The following is a 15,641-nucleotide window of genomic DNA, read 5'->3' on the forward strand; positions in this document are numbered from 1 at the left end:
TGGTGTCATTACTGGTATTTGCAGCCTTTCTTCAGATTCTCTGCCCAGCAGCCGCCAAGTTAGTGTTTCTGGCGGTTTGTAATTGAACTTCCACGATGGGACAGGCTCCGTCGAAGAACCACGAAGAAGTACTAAGAAGTGGTTTTATTTGGTTGGTGATTTGTTTGTTCTCTTTTTCCTTTTGTGTCTGTTTGCTCATCTCTCTGTCTGGTACCATATACACTGCAGTCGCCAAAGTGTCGGACCAGGACCAGAAGGCAAGACCTGGCTTCCAGGGTGACTCTGGACAGAAAGGCAGAAGCTGAGGAGAAGAACAGTGACTTTTGTTCCTCTGTTGGATGCTACGGGGATGAAAGGAGGGTTGTAGGGTTTTCCTTTCTCAGTTGAAAATAAGAGCTATGCAAAAATAGCACCATTGCTCCGTTCTCTGCCACTTTCCCTTTCCCTGTGTAAATTCTGGCTTTGGGGGGGGGGGGGTTGGTGGAAAATTCATGGCATGGTTTGCACCCGGTGTGTGAGGCTCTGACCCCTATCCTTATGCTGATCTTTCCCCAGTCTTCTGGTCCTTACTTTGCATCCTGCAGAGAACCTTACATTTGTTCCTCAACCTGCCTATTAAACTAGGTGGGTGGAATTTGAGGTCCTCAGCTCCAGAGCACAGTCTGTATTTTTCTTGCAACTTATCATTTACTTCCACATGCTATTATTTAAGGGAACAAGGGGCCCTCACCACCACGCTCATCCTTCCGAAGGGCATGCTGGGTGGAGCCGGCCAAGGAGATAAAGCCAGACCTGCCGTGGCCCTCATCTGTGGAGCTCCCATGCGAGCGTCCGTCCCTACGTGCCGACTAGCTCAAGGGAGGGTCGAGTCCACTTGTGATTTGGATTCTTCTGAATGCTTCTGAATGCTTTCTGAATCCAAGAGTGAGTCATAAATACCTCTGACTCCATGATGATCAGTTTTTAGTAGTTTGCCTTTTTGAAGCAGAATTTTTCAAATCCGTTCCCAAAGACTTTTTCCAACCCTGGCATTGGGGGAACGAGGGCTTCCTGTTTCATCTTCATGGTCTTCCTTGCTGTCCCCAGGATTTATCCCTCTTTTCTCTGCCTTGCGACTTAAATTTTTTTTCCTCTGGGAGGTTTTATGTGTAAGGCTCCGCCTTCATCTTGGATCCTTGGTGATGTGGAAATACTTCCTACTAGTTCAATTATGCAGGTTTTCCTGTTCATTCATTTGTTGATTTATTCAGTAAGTATTCATTGAGCATCTCCTCTGTGTCAGGTACTGAGGATATGACATTAGATGGATTGGCGACCCCCCTGCCCTCCTAGAGCTTGTGTTCATATTAGGAGCACTCGTGATGAGCAGAGTGAAAAGGCAGCAGAACCTGCAGGAACTAGTCAGCAGTGAGGGATGTGGAGAAAAATTAAGCCGGCAAGGGGGTGTTGGTGGGGCACTGATGTTTTAAATGAGTTGCTGAGGTTGTTTACCGAGAAGTTAGTCTGTGAATAAGGGCCTGCAGTGGGTAAGGGGACACACCAGAGGGCTGTCTGGAGGAACAGAATACCAGATGGACTGGGAACAGCAGACACAGAAGCTCCGAGGCTGGAGCAAGTTTGGTGTGTTCAAAAAGGACAAAGGCCCCTGGGGCTGGACATCTGCGTATTTTCCTGAAATATTCGAAGACAATACAATTGACCCTTGAACAGCTTGGAGGTTAGGGGCTCCAACCCTCCTTGCAGTTGAAAATCTGGGTATAACTTAGTTCCTCAGTATCTACCGTTCAGTTTACCGCCAGGGTGCAGTCCTGCAGTATTTACGATTGAAAAAAAATCCGTGTGTAAATGGACCGCACAGTTCAAACCCATTTTGCTCAAGGGTCAACTGTATACTAATAGGCTGGCGTTTCCCCTGAAATCCCCAAGAGAAGTGACACCCTTTCTATAGTAGTAGCAACAGCTGGCTGTGCAGGTGTGACAGAGTTACTGTATTGCCAAGAGTTTCGCTTGCTGCCCCCGGGGCAGGCGGGGATGCGGGGGTGACTCTTGCCCATGCCCTTGGTGTGAAAACAGGACAAGCGCACCGCGAAGTGAAAGTAAAGCAGACTCACCTAGGACTCAGCCCAAATGCATCAGACTCCGTGTAGTGCATCCGCTGGGCTCCCAGTAGGGGTACCCGCGGCCGCAGCCAGATAGGTCCCTTTAATCGAAAAGTACCTGTAGCTTTTCTCTTTGGCCCAGCTGCAGATATTTCTTCCACCCTAATTACCTTCCCTGAATAATTGGAAAAAAAATTATGCGTTTCAATGGAGCATCATACACCAATTACAAATAAAAGGTTTGGATCTCTCTCCCCCTCCTTCCTCATTTTAACACGATGCCGACCAGAGTGAAAATCTTTGTCTTTGAGGGTCTAATTGCCTGCCCTTCAAAGGAGTCAGGGAAATGGGCCTGATTATAAAGCCACCGATAATTGTGCCATATGAGTTGCTGTTCAAAGACCCAGTGGGATGGGTGATCAGGAAGCAATGGCTTAAGAGAGGAGAGAAGATGGAAGCGAACGAGGAAAGCGGGCGAGATTGACGCACTCTTACATTGGAAGGACGTGAATGATTGATCTCGAAGCCTTTCCACCATTTCCCCTGGAAAGCACAGCCCGGCCACAGGGAACCTGCAAAGGGCCCTCTAGGACCTAAGTTCCAGTGACTGTGGCCCCCCAGCACTATATCCTGACACGCGCAGTCAGACGTTTAGAACTTAATAACATGCTCCTTTGGCTCTTCCCTGCTTGACCTTGGTTTTGGGATTCAGGGGAAGTCAGCCCCTGGGAGGAAGCATTTGGCTGCTGCCCACCTCTGTCTGTAAGTGATCTCTCTTTGTTTATTATTATTTATTCAGCCATCGCCATCCAACCTTCATTTCCACCTGGGGATCTGGAGGTTTCTGGATGTGGCAGGGCACGATGACGTCTCACGAGAACGAAAGGGAAAACCCCCAGGTTTAACTACACAGAAGGAGGTGCTAACACAGGCACATTGAAAGGGCTCCAAGGAATAAGGAAGGAGATGAGTTAGGAAAGAGGCCCTGACTCCAGGACAGATCAGCACTAACAAATGAACACACACAGACAAGGTAATCGGCACGAGCCACGTGAGTGTGGGAGGACAGGCACACGCTTGGCGGGGTGTGTGTGTCTGTGTGTGTGTGTGTGCGTGCACGCGCTGGTGGGAGGTGTGGGTGTGTAAAGGATGGATGGATTGTGGAGCATTTGGCATCACTAGATTTGAGTAACTTTTCCATAAAACTCTGTCTCACTTTGCAAGTTTGCTGGCGTATGCTGGGCAACCTCGGAGGATTCCATGATGCCTCTGCCCTCCTAGGAAGTCCTCAGGAGGGTGGCAGCTGTGTTCAGAAAAGTGCTTGCCACCCAGGCCATTGTGAAAACTGCATCTTTCTCTTTCGGCAGCTCTTAGGGATGTGAAAAATGCTCCACTCTGTCTGGCTGTAATTGCACTTTAGGCTGAAGTTTTACCCTGCAGCTTTGCTGGCAAATTTGATAATGATGAATTAAGTGGAATATTTACAGCGTTAATGCGAACAGGATTTAAAATAATGTATACAGTTCACTTAATTACATTCCTTGAAGCTGTCACCCCCCCCAACCTTCAAACTGGTTCCAGCATCTCGCCGAATTGCACCAGTTTTTCCTTCTCAAAGTCATTGCTGCCTCCCCCTCTCCCGTTGGGCAAGTGAAGGGGCTGATACAGGAGCCAGAGGTTATCAGTCTAGAAATTTAGGTGTCTGTTTCCTCCTTTCACCTTCAAAACCTTGCTTGTGATTCAAAGGGAGAGAAACCCACTTCAGACTAGCCAGCAGAAGAAAGGAGAATGCGTCTTAAGGACCTCACATCCACGGGCAATGCGCTCAGCTGGGCCTTGTGGGCGCTGGACTTAGGACACGTGAGGCTGATGGCAGTTAGGTCTGAGAATCTGGCAGAGTTGGTGAGCTGTACCCACCTGGTCCGGCTGACACCCCCCCCCACCCCCCCAGCCGGGGAACACGGTCGAGCACTCCTGGTCCCCAGGCTCTCCTGCGCGGGAGGAAGAGCCCTGAGAGGACGTGGCTGGGGTGTGGGTGGAGATCTGAGGGCACACCTAGAAGATACAGAGATCTTGGGATGTGGGTCTCGGCTGCCAGCTCCCTTCACCTCCAGGACTCTGGTGCCCACACCCCCGGCCCCAGCACTGGGACAGGAGCAAAACCACTACCACAGGCATTCCACCTGCAGATCTCCTGGGGGCAGGCATCATCTCTGCAGCCGGGGAAGGGGGGTGGCCGAGGAATTTTGGAGATAATTAAGTGAAGGATATCATAGGCTTATTAGCAGGCAGATCTTTTCTGTTTAAAAGATCTGCAAAATGACGCTTCCAGCCAATCAGAAGCAACAATACCTTTGGAGCCACTTAACAATCAACAAAAATCTGCAGGAGAGTGTGGTCCATGGACCAGGGGACAGAGGGGGTCTCTGTGTATCTGGACAGCACCTGGCGCCCTGCGGGACCAGCCTCTTGGCTGCTTCTTTTGCTTTAGTTTTGAACCAAGATCGAAAATGGATGAGTGGCGATTTGGGGGTCTACCCATGATGCTTTGCGAATGCACAACTTGCTTCCGGGCCCACTCTTTTCAGAGGTAAAGCCAGGACTAATTTCCTGCCTGGGGCCATCTGAGTCCCCCAGCAATTATCCTGAGACCCTTGCAGGTGGAGGAACGGAGTCTGGTTAAGAACATTTGTCCGCCTGTACTGTGAGAGCGGTGCCTAAATGCAGGGTGTCCAGAGGGATCCCAGGGCCCTGCTTGTTGGGGTGAAGTGGAAGGCATCTCCAAGTCTTCTGTGCAGATTAACCTCACAAACAGAGAGTTCCACGTGGGGTCAGCATTTCTCAGTCCGCTCTGCTGACCCCCTCCATTAGAATCACCTTAAGCATGGATTGAAAATGTGATTCCTTCTCTACATTAAACCCGTTTAAATGAACAAGGTAGGTTTTTTTAAGTGCAGGTGTAGAAAAATCTACAGGTTATATTAAGCAAAAAAAGCAAACTACAAAACTAGATGCACTATCATTTCTTTTGGGTAGGGAGAAAAATGGCTGAAAGGGACAGAAATCCTGGTGTTAATCTAATATTTTTTTTTTCCTGGAAGAATACTTTAGGATCTGTGATGACTGGTTACCCAGGGAAGAGAGACTTGGGGGTGCGGGAGGGAGACTCCTAGGTTTCATTTCAGCCCTGTCTGTTCTATTTGTGTTTCTAACCACGTATCTGTATTACTTTTATGCTTTTGAATGTCAGCAGGGATTATCCAGGCCGTGGGATTGCAGATCATTTTCTTTTCTTCTTTATGCTCTTTCTGTAGTAAGAAAATCAATTTTTATAAATACCATTTAAAAAAATGAATCTGCTACTGGCTTTCAGTACCAGATTCTGGCGGAAAGGAGCCCAGGGTTCCATATTTAACATGCACACTGGTATTTGAGAATTTGGGGGATCAGAGCCCACCACCCCGAAATATGCTACTTTGGCATATTAACTATTTGGAGTTGAAGACACTTGAGAAACAGCAGATGCAGGAAGGGCTCTCTGACCTCTCTCCTTCTACCTAAAAATAGAACATGAAATGAAGAAAGAGGCCCTCACTGCTCCAGGAAAGGCAGAAGGACTCCTCACTCCCCAGAGACTCTGCTCAGCCCAGAGAAGGCACTGAGAGGAATCTGCGTAACAGACCTTGTCTTCTGTCACTTCCCCCATATAGTGACCTTCCCAGTTTGTCATTCCTAAAAGCCTAAGTCTCTTTTCCTTGGTCTTTACATTTCTGTACAAATTTGTTGTTCTTTGTTAAGATGCCCCAGAAGGCCCAGAGTTGTAACCACCCCTGAGTTACTCATCACTAAGCTTCCTCCATGTGGATGCACGCTGTATGTGTTAATAAGCTCTGTTAGTTTTTCTCTTGTTAATCTGTCTTTGTCAGTTTAATTTCCAGGCCCCCAAGCACAGAACCTAAGAGGGTATAGGAAATTTTTTTTTCCTTCCCTACAGGAATCTGGCTTGTAATCCCAGATACTTCCAGATGGACTTCTTGATCAATGCCAGGGCCTCCCTAGTCAGAAAATGCTGTCTGTTGCTTGCTTTTTACTTCCACTACTGCGACTCAGGGATGACAGCACTGGGGCACTTAACTTGGGGTGCCCCCTTCAGATGCACGTGCATCCACTGGCTCCCATTCGTAGTGTGTTGTTTTCTCCTAGGCTATGTAACACTTTAGCAACCATCCTTTTCCACCAGTGGGATGCACTTTTCCTTAAGGATTCCCAGGTCCTGGGTCATGGGAGACCCTTCAGAGTAGTTTTGCATCTGTTTCTCTAAGACCCCTTTGCAGTAACGTTAGCCTGGGACCCATTTTTACAGTGATGTCCAGGCTGGGGTTTCCCAGTCCATTCAGAAAGCAAGAACTCAGAACTCTGACCTATTCAAGGTATAAGCTCCAGGTCTTCATTTTACAAGTTTTTTTTTTTTTTCCCCCTCCAGAGACCAGGTAGAACATGTGATTGGCTTTTTTGTCTCTCTGTGCAGCTGGATGGATTTTTTTTCCCTCTAGTCCACTCTTCCACACAGGGACAGAATTTTATGACTCTTGCATTTATAGAATTTCATCTCTTGCCTGATGTGACCCAAGGCCTCATCTTTGCCCCATTTGGACGGTAACACCCAGAACCTATTCTTGGAACCCTTGTCAGTCCCTAGGCAGCGTCTGAACTGGTTTTGGTGTTTAGGCTCTGGTTTCTAGCTTCCTTATGATGAATGATTCCCTTTCTTGGTTGCATGCTCAGATGTGCATTTGAAACCTTTTTGGTTTGTTTATTTCATCCATCATTTCTAGGTGTTTGTGGAGGGAGATTTTGGTTTTATCTTCATCTTTAATCTTGCTGGAAACCGACATATCTCGAGCAGGAACTTAAATGTACAAAACACTCCTGCTTCCCTCTTGTCTTCAGTTGTTCTCCAGGTCCTGTGGGTCCCAGGTTCTGCCAGGCAGTGAGCCTTTCATCAGTATCACGAGCTTGTATCTTTCTCAAGACTTGTGATTTGACATTTCCATGCATTTGACAAGAAAATGAAAATACAAGCAGATGTTCACGATCCTCAAGACTGGACTACGAGGCAGGTTAGGACTTCTGTTAAGCTGTTAGGCAGGGAGGGAAATTTTTGAGTGGGGATTCATTTTATAAGTGGTGGGTGAGTTCATTTGTGAATATTTTGGGGTTCTGAGCGTGCTGGTTTTCCTTCCACCTTGCAGTGTGGAGAAGGTGTGCCTTGATGGTGAGGATCCTAGGACGTGCTTTCCACGTGCGTCTGTCATGCTCAGAACGTGTGTCAGGGAACTCTCACTGCAGGAGCAGGGGGGTCTCCTTGTAACCTTTTCCCAGTCTGTGGCTTATTTGGCAAGCAGGAGGCCATCAGATGTCCAGTTTTTGCTGAGCTCAGCCTGCCCTATGAAGGACAAATCAATCTATGGGAAAAGCCCAAACCTGTTGGTTCACAGGTCTCACAGGGTGGGTGTTGATCTATGTATATCAAGATTGCTTGTGGTGCTAGAAAAAAATACAAATGCTTATGCTCTACCTCTGATTTGCTGAAATCCCCTCTCCTGGGATGGGACTGGGGAATTTGCCTTTTAAAATTCTCTAGGTGATTCTCTGTCCGTCTGTATTGCAGTGTGAGAATATTTGTCCTGGGTTCCTGCAGCGAGGAAGTGATGGGGAAACCAGTGCATTCCTAGGAATCTTTTGGGCAAACAGAATGTCCTTTGAGATGGAGAGGCTACAGACAGAGAAGAGGGCATCTTAGGCTGCTTTGTGCTTGAACGTGGTGTAGGAGAGGGAATCCTGCTCAAAAGCTTCATCAAAAAGCTTATCAAAAGCTTTTGTATCAAAAGCCTCATCTTTGGAGGTGATTTTTTAGGGGTGGGGGGAGGAGATGATTTAAAGCCACTTGGTGACATAAAAAGAAAGGAGGTGGGGGAGAGGGCAGGAGAAAATCCAACTGAGCGTTAACTTCTTCAGGGTTTGAGTTAAAACGTTGCCTGGGTTTCAGTTAAGCCGAGCACATTTCTCCCATCCCTGGTTAATCATGGGTTGCCATGGCAGCAGGCGCACTGCTCTCTGTAGCCCATCCCGGGTACCTGCCTCTGGTACCAGCGTTCCTACAGGCTCCCTGACTTCTCTGCAGGCTGGGGGCTGCAGTGACTTAATGGTGGGCAGATTTTGGTGGGCAGGGGAGAACTTGCTACTTCAGGGAGTTTAATGTGGGTAAACCCTACAGTCTAATAACTTCCAGAAAAGTGCCGGTTAGCTCTGTCTGGGTCGGATGTTCTGTTCTTGGTCACGTGCTTTGGACTGGCTTCAGGGACTGTATAAGCGAAGGCCTGGCCAGTTATCCCACGGGCAGAGCACCCCTCCATGCCACCTCCCCTTGGCACTCACTCACCCAGGGTTCCTCCGTGGGTTTCCTTTGGGTCCTCCCAGAACAGGGTTTCTCAGTGTGGGTTCCATGGGCTTTGCACTGACATTTGTTCCCATGTTCCTGGTTTAGTAAATCAGAGTGATTATGGATTCTGTCATCCTAAGAGCAGTGACAGGCGGAGGAACACATTTTGGGCGGAAGGTGATGTGTTCCATTCAGTGCAAAGGGAGCAAAATGATAGTCAGACCCCCCAGGGAGGATTCTCAGTAAGCAGTTGGCAAGAAATCTGGGCTGGACAGAGCAATCCTGGGAGTCCGCTTTGATGGGTTTCCATTGTATTTTCCTGGATCCTTCTTCCTCTCCGAAGTTACGTCATCTGGCGTGCCTGTCACGCCTGCAGACTCCCGAGCCCACCCAGGTCTGCTATGAGTTCCACGAATCCTCACTTTAAAATTTTTTTAAAGTCTTTTTTTTTATAAAAGTTATTTAGGTGATATTTCCTTGTAAATTTTACTGTATTGTGATGGGAATACTAATGTGCTAACTACCCCCTTAACACATTTTTAAGTGCGCTCTGTGTTACTGTTGACTGCTGGTGCAGTGTGGTGCAGCACGTCTCCAGAGCTTGTTCATCTTGCTTAACTGAAATTTTATGCCCTTTGATTCTGTGGACAAAGAATGTCGCCCGTCACATCAGTAAACAAAGGATGTTGCAGCCATCAAGCTGTCAGCCACTGCAGCCACCCTCATTTTGCACCCTGAGGGGATTCGGAATGGAAAAAAAAACAAACAAACCCAGGATACTGACCCTAGAGAGTTAAGGTGCACATCAAAGGAATTATTTCAATGAGCCCAGACTGTTGCATCTTCCCCTACATAGAAAATTCATTAACTTGAGATGTCTTTTTTTCTTTAATTAACAGTAACGTTTTGATGTTCCAACTACCTGTTTGTTTGTTAGTAAGTTTGTTTGTTTGTTAGTAAGTTTGTTTGTTTGCAAAACTCCTATATATCCTGGCTCCTCCCTTCCATCTTCTGAGCAGTCCCTTAGAGTGATCTGAGAGGTTGCCCCTGGGCTGGAAGTCCTCAGCAAGTCCGCCAAATAAAACATAATTCTCAACTCTTAGGTTGTACCTTTTTTTTTGGTTGACAATTCATAATTTCTTATTTTAAAAATAGGGATTGCTGCAGCAGTCTGGATGTCATCCTTGCCCAGGGGCCGCGCTAGTCTTCTCTGTATCTTTCCAATTTTGGTATATGTGCAGCCGAAATGACCACAAAAACCTCCCTAAATGGTGATCTTCTGTTGTTTTTTGTTTATTCATTCATTCATTTTGGCATGCTCAAGTTTGAGAACCACCATGAAAGATTCTAAACTTGGCCTGGGCTCAGCTAGGATCTTCTACCATCCAGCCACTCACAGACTGTTCCCACTGTACACATGAGGCCTCAGCCTCCCCAGCCACCTTGTGTAACATGAGTTACAAGGTGGGAGGATGACTGATGCCCCGTCTTCCGGCCCCGTGGTCCTTTTTTGCATTAATGGTCGAAAATCATCTGAACGTCCCTTCATTTTCAGGAAGTCATTTCTGCTTTGAGCTGAAGCTGAAGCATACAGACCTCTCACCAGCCACGTCTCTCCCCTTCTCTGGACCTCTGCTGGATGGCATATGTTTCCCCACTAAAAAGCACGCCATCCTTCACGCTTCCCTGTGGCTGCTAAGTAGGAACAGCATGAGAAAGTGTCTTCCCAGCCTGGCAAGCGTTTCCACTCTGCTCCATTAAATTTTCTCATTTCACCAGGCAGAGTCCACTCCTGAGCATGAGATGAGGTGGCCTCCTTCGACCCCACACTGATTTCGCTGAGAAGTCCCACTCCATCAGCTTCCTAATTTCTTTTATTCTTGCTGTCTCAGAACCAATTTCTTCCTTTGCTCCACTGAGTCCAAGCAACCTCAGGTCAGCAAAGCTACCTTTGCCTGTCAGCCTCCCGACTGAGCCAGCGCTTCTGCCTCAGAAAGCAGAGGCCTCCAGGATTCAGCCTCCCCGCTCCGGGGTCCACGTGGAGCCCCCGCCAAGGCAGGTGCACGTCTCTGCCTAGTGCCCACTGGATCTGCTACCCAAAGACAGCCACCCTTTGAAGACGCCAAATCTCAACCAAAAACGGCAGAGAAAGAAATGTGTTTCCCTTGCTGGGAGCTGCATTCTGTTGGGTTGATTAGTTTTTAGAAACCCATTTTCCTCCTGGCTCTTTCCCCTTATTGCCTGTGTTTATGGTCAAATCCAGAGAGTAAAGAATAGTGCTTAATTCTTCCTGGCAGTTAGCTGTGTGATGCCATTTCATTAAGCTGCTAAGTTTCCATTTCCAAGGTGGAGTTCTAAAAATATTACATATATATTTGATAAATATGTCTCTTAAATTATAGATATTTATAATTTAAGAAATTAACCTGAAAAAGGAAATATAATGGCTTAATGAAATAGCACAGGTATATTATTTATATAAATTATATAGACCACGCATGTATTTGTGTATGTCTGTCTATCTGTCAATCCACCTGCCTGTATATGTATCTGTGTATCATGGTTTTCTCTGGATAATAAGCAACCAGCCAGGATGCTTCAGGGAAGCTAGTGACCTACTTTGCTCCCACCTCCTTGGTCGTAACATTTTTTCAGGAAGTGCAAACTGGCATGATGTGAGCCTAAGTCAACTACATTAGATGGGTAAGTCTATTTTTTAAAAAAAGAAGAAAGAAAGAAAAAGGGAGAGAAAAAGTGACTTTGTATTCCAAAGCAAAAATAGACCCTCTTAAAGGGCACCAGCCCTCTCCTTTTATTAACAGAAAGTCTCTATTATCTTTAGCAATAGGTGATCTGTCCTGAAAGTTGAAAATGTCAACAAGGTTGTGGAATTTTGAAAAGTGTCCATGTTACGGCCAAGGCACGGCTCTGCTCTGCCCGCTGGACAGTTGGGATTGGACAGCTCTTGAAAATTCTGCACTAAATCCTATCACCATCTAATTTTTCCTCCTCCCTTGCGAACCCCCTGCTTTTCTGATTTACGTTACGAATGGATTAGGTGTCCTAGACACGCCATTAGCCTCTCCTTTATATTTTTATAAATGCAGTGCAAGTTGGGGATGTGAAGTGCTGAGATGTGGTTTGTGTGGCACTTGCTGTGTGCCCACCAGGGGCCCCCACATCCCCCCACATCACCTCTTACAGCTGTCCTTGAGGGCGGGTAATACTATCACCCTTGCTTGGCAAACGTGGAAACTGAGGTACGGGGTGGTTACCAAATGACATCCTCAAAGATGCGTGGCCAGGAAATGGCAGAACTGGGATGTGAACTTGGGTGGCCGGGGAAACGGCGCCTTTAAAGTGAGTGAACCCAGAGTCTCATTTCCCCAGAACCACTCTTGCCTGCTTTTTCCTCCCCAGTGACAGAAAAAAAGGGAAAGAGAGAAGCCTGAAGAGGGGAGAAAAGAGGAAAGTGCCAGCGAGCCTGCAGGGGCTTTCCCCGGTCTCCCTGCTGTGTGCCTCCTGCAGGACTGGACGCCTGCAGCCAGACCGCCAGCCACTCAGCCTGTCCACCTTGTCCCCGCCTGCCCACACCCACAGTCTGTTGTTAGCTTTGATTGACAGTCCCCCCAGGAGATTGGGAGAAACTGCCAGACCCCCTCAAAGCAAACACATTGATGATAATTTGGATGTGGGCTCACGTGTGTTCTGTCTCTGTCTCTGTCACACACACACACGCACACGCACACACACACACACACACAGAGATGCATATGCTGGAAAGGCGAGAAAAGGGAAATTTCTGGGACTCACAGCCATGGTAGCTGGCGGCTTTCTTCCCCATTAATCCTGGCCGGGGAAACAGGCAGCCCCTGTGTCCAAATCACTTTTGCTGATCTGGAGAGTGGGGACGTGGGGGCAAAACTAGCAAACTCGTGCCAGATCTGCCAAGAATTTCCCCGCCGTGTTTCTCTAATGGTGCCCGGGGATTTTCCTTTCCACGCCCCACCCTCCACCTGCTAGTCAGACCTCAGCAGAAGCTTGCTGTCATCCGTGTGACCTGTGCTCTTGTTCACGGAGAGCACCGAGGTTGGGAGAGTGGCTTTTCTTCACTAGTTGGGACCCTGTTCTCATAGAGTTGTGTGGTTTTTTTTTTTTTTTTCTTAACAGCATGGGTAGCCGTGCTGAAATTTACCTTTGCACTCTGTCTGAAATGTTTTTCTCCCGAACAGATTAATAGCATGAAAATATTGCTGGGGAAATATTTAACTGATGAAGAAAACAAACCTTTAGAGACAAATATTTAGCGGCATTTACATAATGTGAAGTTTATTTGCATCTCGATGATATTCTAATTTCTCCTTATTTATAAACCCAGGCTGATTGGAAATGGGCCCACCTAACCTACGAACGTCCATCAGGGCCTTGACTTGGCTTCCAAGCTTTGGAGGTCATGCTAACACGGGGGTTCTTTTTCACTGAGTAGAATGCAGGGCTCCTGCCCCATGCAGGTGTGTTCTCTGTGGCAGAATATGCTTCTTGATGACCTGCATCCTCGCCCCCAGAAAAGAGACTTTGCTGATCCTTGTCCACTGCTGTGCCGTTTGCCCCCAGGACTTCCATCATCTCCTGGAATTTATTCTTGGTTAGTAAGCTCCTCTGCTGAGATGCAGCTCAACCACCTGCCCCATCCCCACATCATCCTTTGTTACTCTTTATGTGATTTTCTTGTCTTTCTTTCTTTTTTCTTTTTGGTAACATAACTTTCTTTCTTTATTGAAGTAGAGTTGATTTACAGCGTTGTGTTAGTTTCCGCTGTACGGCATAGTGATTCAGTGATACGTCGTTTTTCATATTCTTTATCATTACAGGCACTGTATATAGTTCCTGCTGCTACACAGTGAGACCTTGTTGTTTTTCTATTTTATACGTAGTAGCGTGTATCTGCAAATCCCAGACTCCTGGTTTATCCCTCCCCTCATGTGATTTTCTTGAATTTGGCCAATGTCTGGGAGCTTTCCGTCGTGGTGAAGCAGGGCTTGCTTTCTGGAGAAGAAGAGGAAGGCAGACGGGGACACCTGTGCTGGCTCGTCCACCCTGCCTCTCTCCTCAGCGGAACGTGCTCTGCTCCGGGTGGGCTTTTGGACAGGGTTGACATCTGAGTGACCAGGGCCCAGGACTGGCCCAGTCAAGGAGATCAGCTGCTTTCGGGGGCAGAGTGGTTAATCTGGCCGGAACTCAGGCCAGGAGACCATTGTAAGGAACTGGGGATTTGCATGGGCAGCGAGCCTTGGGTGAGAAGGTGGACCTCAGTTTGGGCCTGAAGGCCAAGTTTAAGTCCTCTTTGCTCTCGTGTCTGTTTTGTTCTGCAGCCTGGAGTGAAGCCTACAGAGCTAACAGTCACCCGAAGTTGGCTAATTCCTTTGAAATTACAGGGTCCTTGCAGAGACCAGGCAAGGCTTGGAAAGTACAGGGTGAGACTGGTGAGCTGAGACTGTCCTGGTGTCTGGAGGTCACGAGCGCTCCAGTGACGGTGGTCTTGGAAGGGTGCCTGGCAGCGCGGGCTGATGAAACGGGCAGTCTCAGAGGCTGTTGCTGGGAGGGACTCCGATGCTGTGTGGTCCAGCTGGCAGACCAGCTGCACTGGCCCCGCCCCAGGGCCTTTCCTAAGTGCTGACTGGCAGGTTCCTCCCTGAGAGATGCCAGGTCAATACAGCTGAGGCTGGGGATCTGGATTTTTTTATTCCTCAGATGATTATGACATGAAGTCAGTTTTCAGAAGCACCAATTCAATCCTTTCAGTGATGCCTCTGACAACAGGGCTCCCAGAGCAGGCAGACTCTCCCTAGAACCTGTCCCCACCTGGGAGTGAGCACGGGGGGTGTCGAAGCTGCAGCGGGCAAGGTGGTCAGGTGCCTCCTGAGGCATCTGTGTGGTGGAAGGAAATGTTTGTGCCCCACATGCCTCCGAGAATTAGTAGATGGAGGGGATTTTGGTTTTTAGAGGAGGTGGAGGCTAGGCTGGAGGGGAAGGAGGTTGAGGTGGTGTGGTTGGTGGAAACAGCCCCAAACTGGCAGTCAGGAGAGCTGGGTGTGACCCTCGGTCCTGCTGCTTTGTAGCTGAGCCATCCTTAGCCAGATGACTCAGTCTCTGAGCCTCGTTCTCTTACTTCCGTCCGACTTCTTTTGGTTGCTGATGCCAGGAATCGACTTGACTCCTGAAGCCAAAGAGACTTTTATTGGCTTATTAGTGGGGAGGATTCTGGAAGCTCATGAAATCAGGCTTCAGGTCTAGAGCAGGGAACGTGGCACCACTGAGGTGCCTTCTCCACCTGATGTGTCTCCCTTGTGTCTGGTGGTGTGGCTGGACTTCAGTCCACGGGGAAGGGCCCATGGGCATTATGCATAGCCCAAGGGCTTTGACTGGCTGGCTTGAATCATAAGTCCACCCCTGAACTGGCCACTCTGGCCTGGACACTAGAGCAGGTTTAGGGTTGGGTGTTGGACCCGGAGAGGTCTAATGCTGGACACCACAGTCTTCTCTGTCTGAATTCTGAATCAACTGTAAGAAGCGAAGGAGGAGGCAGATGGAAATAAAAATATCACCGTCATTGCCAGTGAAGACTGGCTGAGAGGCAAGAGCTTAGGTGTGCATCAGCAGTGGGATTCGTGGTGGTGAGTGCAGAATTAGGCCCACTGGCCCACCAGCTCAGACATGTCTGGGGCCACATGGGCACCTTGCTGCATGGGAGATTAGACCAGAAGTCATGCTATCCATGGGCACCTTGACACTCAAGGGAAGAGGGAAGGGGTTGAAGCATCCATATCTGGTTCCTCCCCCCAAATTCACATCTCAAGAAACTCCCTCTGTTCCCATGAGGCATGAAGGGCAGGACAAAAGGCCAAGAGTTTTAAAGGGAAAATCCGTCCTCCTGGAACGGAGGACTGGGGGAGAAGCATTCCACACCCACCCGGTAGTTACAAGGAGAAGGCAGAGCTGGGAATGATGGCGGCACAGCTTCTCGGAAGGAAGAATGTTGGGAGAGGGCCAGAGCCAACCCATTCCTTACCTGGATAGGTACGGAATTAAAAGAACCCACC

General features: G+C 48.2%; 1 protein-coding gene and 1 non-coding gene across 16 annotated transcripts in view; one reads left to right on the forward strand and one right to left on the reverse strand.

Annotated features, from left to right (window-relative positions):
- SLC39A11 (solute carrier family 39 member 11) overlaps nucleotides 1-15,641 on the forward strand; it is a 351,831-nt gene that overhangs the window by 209,457 nt on the left and 126,733 nt on the right. The window lies entirely within an intron of this gene.
- LOC116157972 (U6 spliceosomal RNA) lies at nucleotides 9,689-9,795 on the reverse strand. The gene has a single exon (XR_004142204.1). It is a non-coding gene; the product is annotated as a U6 spliceosomal RNA (small nuclear RNA).

Source organism: Camelus dromedarius, chromosome 16 (assembly GCF_036321535.1).
Source record: "Camelus dromedarius isolate mCamDro1 chromosome 16, mCamDro1.pat, whole genome shotgun sequence".
Lineage (NCBI taxonomy): Eukaryota > Metazoa > Chordata > Mammalia > Artiodactyla > Camelidae > Camelus > Camelus dromedarius.